Consider the following 7475-nt stretch of genomic DNA (forward strand, 5'->3'; position numbering starts at 1 on the left):
AACAACAACAGTGGGTTAGATCTGACCTAGAGAATTAGCTGAAGGGATCTTGCTGTCTACTCCTCCTCAGTGCAGCCTCCTGCAATAACTTATCTCCCAAGCCACTTCCAAAAGCTGGGGATCCTTGGAAACCACTTCGGATAAGGTACTGCTGATCTTCCCCACTGCCAGGATCCTTACACCTCATTCTTTATCGTTCCCAAAAGTTTTGGGAGGGGCTTTGCTTCTCAGGGGATGTAGTGGGGAAAGGAAGGCAACAAAGATCCCCTCTGCAAACTCACTCGGTTCACTGGAGGGAGGGATTCAACCCAATATATCTTTGATTCCGTATTTTGGCACAAACTGTTAACAATATTAGTACAACCAACAGCTGTTGTGGGAGTCAGGCAACTGTAGGTGATGCCCATACAGTTGAATGTTTATAGTCTTCAGCTTTTCCCTGAGACGTCTTGGACAAAGGCACCAGTGCTCCCTGTTCACTCAAAAATCTCTCTCTTCTCAGGTAGGCCTCAGAGCCAGCAAAAGCTGTTTGTAAGAACTGTATGAATTAAAGAAATGCCCAAATAACCAAGCACATATTTTTGTGGATCTATGATGTACGGCTATCCATGCTGAACTATCAAGTTTTATTTGGTGAAAACGGATTACCTCTGGTATTTTCTAGAATGTCTCCTTTTCCTTACTGGGCCAACCTAGCAGGGATACCACTTGGGAAAGAAAGTTCCAGAAAGTGTCTGCAGCTCTTTGTTCCTCTGTCCATTGCCTTGTAACGGATAATTTCAGTCGTGCTGGTAACAGAAAATAAAAGGTATCAAATAAGTAAAATTGATGTGCTTTTTTTCATTGAGTCAGCTTTCCCCCCCTTACCTGGATAGGCCAGGCTAGCTTGATCGCATCAGATCTCGGAAGCTAAGCGGGGTGGGCCCTGGCTAGTATTTAGATGGGAGACCTCCAAGGAATACCAGGGCCATCATGTGGAGGCAGGGAATCTTGCCTTGAAAACCCTACGGGGTTGCCATATGTCGGCTGTGACTTGACAGCAAAAGCAACATCAACGTATATGAATTACTTACAGTAGAAAAGAGCGAGAGTCCAGTAGCATCTTAAAAGACTAAGAATAGTTGTGGCCAGGTCTATTTTTGGGCAGGAACGCACAGGAACGGAGTTCCGGCTGGCTTCAGAGCTGGCCACGCCCGCTACAGCCAAAACCTCTCTGTGTGTGTCTACAGAGAGGCCTGGAGAGTGACCCCCCCACCTGCAACTCCAAGGCGAGCGGGCCAGGGGGCCCCCTGGAAGCATCAGGGAGGCATTTAAATGCCTCCCTGTGCCTTCCCCAGCCTGTTCAAGGGCTGGCTTGCCCGGGCTCCCTGCAGCCAGGGTGCGCGTGGGAAAGCCAAGGGAAGGCATGGGGTGTGGCCTAATATGCTAACGAGGTGCACGGTCAGGGGTGTGGCCTGATATGCTAATGAGTTTCTGCTGTTGGGTGTGGCATGTTATGCTAATGAGTTCCTGCTGGGCTTTTGCTACAAAAAAAGTCCTGGTTGTGGCAAGGTATAAGCTTTCGTGAGTCACTGCTCACTCATGAAAATCCCTACCCTGCCACAAATTTTGTTAGTCTTTAAAGTGCTGCTGGACTCTTGTTCTTTTCTACTTCTACAGTCAGACTAACACGGCCACCCATCTTGATCTACCTCCGTAAGTGACTTAGACATAGCTTCACGTTGGCAGAAAACAGCGGAGCCAATTTGCCCCCTGACCCCCCCCCGAACATTGCAGCACCCAGTTTCAGCCCTGTTCAAAACATGTTTTCGTTTCTTCTTCTTAAGGATATGTTATTCGGAATTGGGGGGGGGAATGACTCATAGATGTTAACCTAAAGAAATCTTGTTTTTAGCTTGAACCCAAATGTGGCATCCCACAGCTCTGGGCCATGTGAAGTGGTTTCCACTGTAATAAAATTGGCATCTCTCTGTGATGACTTCAGTGGAGAAACTTCTTTGGGGGGATCGTTTTAAAAACCCTCAGCACAAGGGCAGGTCCTGCTGGTTTTCTTGGGCTTGTCCACTAGCTTTGTACAGTAATCATCTCCCATGTGAGGCATGAATAGTGGCTAAGGAGCCAAGATGCTGGACAAACCGTTAATTGATCTGCCTAGGTTTTTTAAAATGTCAGTTGCAGTCTCAGTGGGCCTTCCCAGGGGCCTCACATGTCAAAACTGACCACCATCACCGTCACTATGGCTGTGATTCACCCCAGAAGAGAACACAAAGCAAGCACGATCTTCCTAAGTACAGTATGTAGCTGCGACTGGGAAAGGAGAAATGGAAGCTTCAATGAAAACGCTCCGCTCTGCTAACTGCGCTTCAGAACTCTGCTATTCCTGCCCAAGGGGCTGTGAGTGACACAGGGTTTCCTAATGTGTTGTCAGCCAGTGTTCCCTCTAAGCTGAGTGAGTGTGAGCTAGCTCACAGTTTTTTAGCCTCCGGCTCACACATTTTTGTCTGAGCTCAGGAAGGATGGCTCCAGAGCAAACTAATTTATGCAGTAGCCAAATCGTTGGCTCACAACTTTAATGCCAGTAGCTCACAAAGTAGAATTTTTGCTCACAAGACTCCACAGCTTAGAGGGAGCATTGGTTGTCACCTTGGTGGTTCTAACGGGCTTGTAAATGAAGAACTGCCTTCAAATGGCCGGAAAAGGGGGCGGGCATTTTCCAACATGGGCTTGTAAAAAAAAAAAAAAGCTGAGATGGCAACCTTTGTGGATTTATTGAAAGCTTCGTTTTCAGGCTAATCTTTAAAAGGCCCTTATGTCTCCCCTGGGGGGGGGGAGCATATTAGAATGTGGAGGGTATGCACCGTTTGGAAAGGGATGGGCCTGGTGTTGGACACAGCCACTCCCAAATTTTTTTATCAATGCTGGGGAGTATGGCACTGTCCCCCACTGAGGTCCCTGTCCTCCCGAGGCTCCATCCTCAAAGCTCCAGGAGTTTCCCAACCTGGATCTGGCAACCCCACCCCACCCCCGCTAGTGGCTAGGGGGAACCTGGCAACCCTCGTGCAAACAGAAGGGCTGCCAGCTCTGGGTTGGGCAATTCCTGAAGGTATGTAGGCAGAGCCTGGCAGTGGGAGCAGTGTTCCCTCTAAGCCGAGTTAGTGCAAGCTAGCTCACAGTTTTTTAGCTTCCAGTTCATACATTTTTGTCTTAGCTCACGAAGGATGGCTCCAGAGCAGACTAATTTATGCAGTAGTCAAAACGCTCCCTCACAACTTTAATGCCGGTAGCTCACCCAGTAGAATTTTTGCTCACAAGACTCCGTAGCTTAGAGGGAGCATTGGGCGGAAGTAGAGTTGCCAACCTCCACATGACACCTGGAGATCTCCCACTATTCTAGTTGACCTCCAGGAGTCCAAGATCAGTTCCCCTGGAGAAAATGGCTGCTTAGGAGGGTGGACTCTGTGGCATTATGCCCCCCTAGTTCCAGGTGGCAAGTGCAGCCCGGGGTGCTCCCTAGCCCCCTCCCCTCAGGAAGAGAGGTCTTGGTGTCCAGAGAGCCAAAATTGAGGGAGCCCCAGCAGGGGATGGTCCACCTCCAATTGTGTCCTGTGGGTGGCTTTGCAGTGGAAGCCAATCTCCTGGGCAGAGCAGTGGCGTTTCTCTGTGACCCGGAGAGACCCCAGGCTAGCACACTGTCCGCATTAGTGTTAAAATAGCAATTGGGGGAAGTGTTTCCGAGCCCGTGGTGGGGAGAGGTTACTTAGATTTGGATGTCTTCTGGCTAGTTAACAAAACACACAGCACAAGAACGCCGTGAGAAGACGGAGAACCAGTCTGGTAAGGATCCTAACGGACCTCCCTCCGTAAGGTTCTAGGTTGGCAGGAGTTTATCAACATAGGTGAAGGTAAAGGTTCCCTGGCTCAAAAGCCAGTCGAATCCGACTCTAGGGTTGCGGTGCTCATCTCGGTTTCCAAGCCGAAGAGCCAGCGCTGTCCGAAGACGTTTCCGTGGTCATGTGGCCGGCATGACTCAACACCGAGGCGCACGGAACGCTGTTACCTTCCCACCGAAGTGGTCCCTATTTATCTACTTGCAATTTCTTGCTTTCGAACTGCTAGGTTGGCAGGAGTTTATCAACATAGGTGAAGGTAAAGGTTCCCTGGCTCAAAAGCCAGTCGAATCCGACTCTAGGGTTGCGGTGCTCATCTCGGTTTCCAAGCCGAAGAGCCAGCGCTGTCCGAAGACGTTTCCGTGGTCATGTGGCCGGCATGACTCAACACCGAGGCGCACGGAACGCTGTTACCTTCCCACCGAAGTGGTCCCTATTTATCTACTTGCAATTTCTTGCTTTCGAACTGCTAGGTTGGCAGGAGCTGGAACTAGAGACAGGAGCTCACTCCGTCTTGTGGCACCCGGGTCTCGAACTGCCGAACTACTGACCTTCCACAGCCTGCAGTTCAGCGTCTTAGCCACTTGAGCCACCGCAGCTCAACGTAGGAAAGTGGAGGGTAAAGAAAAAGGGGGGGGGGGAAGCCATCAGTAGTCAGACAGTTTGTCCGAGATACTCTTCAAGCCGTTTCTCAGCTGCAAAACAGTGATCTGTTCCTGGCAGCACGGCCGACACAGCGAGTCTCCCTTCCAAAAAGGGGGCCATGCTTGCTCCTGCCTTTTCTGCCCGACTTCCCGTGTCGTGAGGGGAAGGAGGAGAGTATGGGGGAGAAGGCTGCGTTGCAGCAGGGAATGCTAGGCGGGAGGCGTCGAGCCCTCCCCCTCCCATGAACTGAGTCTTCCCCCCAGCAGCAGACCCACCCTGCCTATAGACTCAAGACATGGCGTGACCAATGCTCCCTCTAAGCTGTGGAGTCAGTCTTGTGAGCAAAAATCCTACTTTGTTAGCGACTGGCCTTAAGTTTTGAGAAAGCTGCATGAATTAGTTTGCTCTGGTTGCCATCCTTCCATCCTGAGCTCAGACCAAAATGTGTGCGCTGGAGGCTAAAAAACTGTGAGCTGGCTCACGCTAACTCAGCTTAGAGGGAACACTGGGCGGTTTTATTTCGTTTCCGTGTAAGACGCCTAGGAATTCACGAGGACCCGCTGAAAACCGCCCAGACCTGGCTTTTTTGCCCCGTCCCGGATGCTGCTGAGCTGTTTTGTGAGGTCACAAAGGGGTCTGGGGACGGTTGCAGAGCCGTTGCCGGCTAACGTCTCTCGGCCGAGGAGCAGCAGTTGCTGGCTAACCGCTCTCTGAGGGCTGGCGTGTCGCCGAGGCAGTGAGCCCTGCTCGGATGTTTCCAAAAGCCCAGCTGACTTGGGAGAAGGGTTTCTTTTGGTGGTGGTCGTGGGGGGGGAGAAGGGATCGGGGAAGGAACCTCAGCGTCTCGCCAGGGACCCACGGGGCTTGTGATGCATTTTTGCGTTTTAAAAAAGCTCTGATGAGATTAGGATGGGGTCGCCCCTGGGCTATCCAGGTCGGGACAACTGAAAAGTCTACACCCGCTGAATGCCAGAGAACAGAGACTACCTCACTTTATGATGAGATTGTAAAGAAGGTAATTCAAAAAGCATTTTTTTAAAAAAATCCATGAAATATTTTTTTAAAAAAGCTTGACTTTATGGTTCGCCACCAGATGTCCTCTCCATGAGTAGGAAAATATGATGTCCGCAGATATTCTCTACTCAGTGTCTTGTTTTGTTTTAAATACGTTTTATTGAGTTTTTAGTGTCTACAGAAATAGGGAAAGGGAAGGAAACAAGAGTAAGGTCTGCATATAAATCTTCTCTACCTATCATTTCACATTCCAAAGAGATAGTCTGTGAGGTTTTAAAAGTTCATAAAGGCTTCTTCATATTATAATATTAAGAAGTTCGTATCTTTGTATTTCCTTGTTATCCAGTCAGAAAAAGGAGTCCATAGTCCAAGGAATCTTCTTCCATTTGCTCCTTTAACATTATAGTCGTTGTATTCATTTCCGCACTTTCCATAGTCTTCACTATTCGGTTGTGTTCAGAAGGTATTGTTGGAAGTTTCCAAAATGATGCAAATAAAATTCTAGCTGCAGTTACTACATGAATTATAAAATATCTTTGATATTCTGTACTCAGTGTTCATAACATACTTAAAGATCAGGCAGTAAAAGGAAAGGTTGAGAAGGAGCAAGCATAAATATCAGGTGGTAACATGGTATTATTTCAGGAGCTGTGGTGGCTCAAGTGGTTAAGACGCTGAACTGCAGGCTGTGGAAGGTCGGTAGTTCAGCAGTCAAGACGGAGTGAGCTCCCATCTCTAGTTCCAGCTCCTGACAGCCTAGAGTCTGATTCGACTGGCTTTCGAGCAAGGGAACCTTTACCTTTACTAACATATTATTTAAACATATTGTTTAATTTCTGTAGCTTGAAACACCTTGCTCTTTTATTAACGGAGGAAGTGGACGTTCCATGGCTTTTGAAAATATTATTTGGATTCAAGGTCTGTATCTATCAATACCACTGTTTAAAGGACCTTGTCTTTTTCACTTTGGTGACTTTGTAAATACACACCCTGGTCTTGTAATCCGTGGGCTTTCTGTCTTGTGATTGGTTTATGTAATTGTGTTTTCTTTGATTATCTATGAAATAAGAGGAAATTGGACATTAGAGTACTTATGAATATTTAATAATACAAAACACAAAAAACCCACTTAGACTTGGTATTTAAATATTTATTGTTAAAAATCATACAGTAGTTAGTTTATGCTATTAGATTAGAACCTCCAGGAGTTAGCTTAGGCTATTAGAACCTCCAGGTGGGGATCCTGAAATTACAGCTGATCTCCAGACCACATAGATCAGTTTCCCTGGAGATAATGGATGCTTTGGAGGGTGGATTTTTTGGCATTATAACCTGCTGAGGTCCCTCCCCTCCTCAAATCCCACCCTCTCCCAGGCTTTACCCCCAGATCTCCAGGACTTTCCCACATGCATAATTTCCTGCAAAACTGGCAAGCGACATTCTTTGTATATGCCCCCAAGCTCAATTCAGAATGGATCCCTTAAGCTTCAAGAAGGTGTTCTCCCCCTTGCAGTTCAAGAGATCCAAGGGGCAGGGGGGATTGGCTAGTGTGCAAACAGAGAACCCAGTAGTGTCTTCCAGATTTTAAGTAAATGTTAGAGGAATAGGTGGAAAAGGGAGAAGGATATGACATTCTCTGCTTTCTTCCACTTCATTATTAGTGTCTAAAAGAATCAGTCTAAGCATTGAGGCTTGAATAATTAAAATGTGCAGTTTTCTGCAAGGGTGAAAATGATTTTAAAAATAGTGTTTTACTTAAATGATAAGAAGCTTAAAACACACACACAGTTTAATAGGCTGTGAGGCAGAATCTCATCTGTCCTTTTATATTATATTAGGGGCTGTTATTGCTTTATTAAAAAGTGAAAACACAAACCAGTTTGTAGGGAATAATAGTGCTTGCTTAACATTTCTGGATTTAAAAATTTT

Source organism: Gekko japonicus, unplaced genomic scaffold, assembly GCF_001447785.1.
Source record: "Gekko japonicus isolate JY-2015 unplaced genomic scaffold, Gekko_japonicus_V1.1 scaffold859, whole genome shotgun sequence".
NCBI classification, from domain to species: Eukaryota; Metazoa; Chordata; class Lepidosauria; order Squamata; family Gekkonidae; genus Gekko; species Gekko japonicus.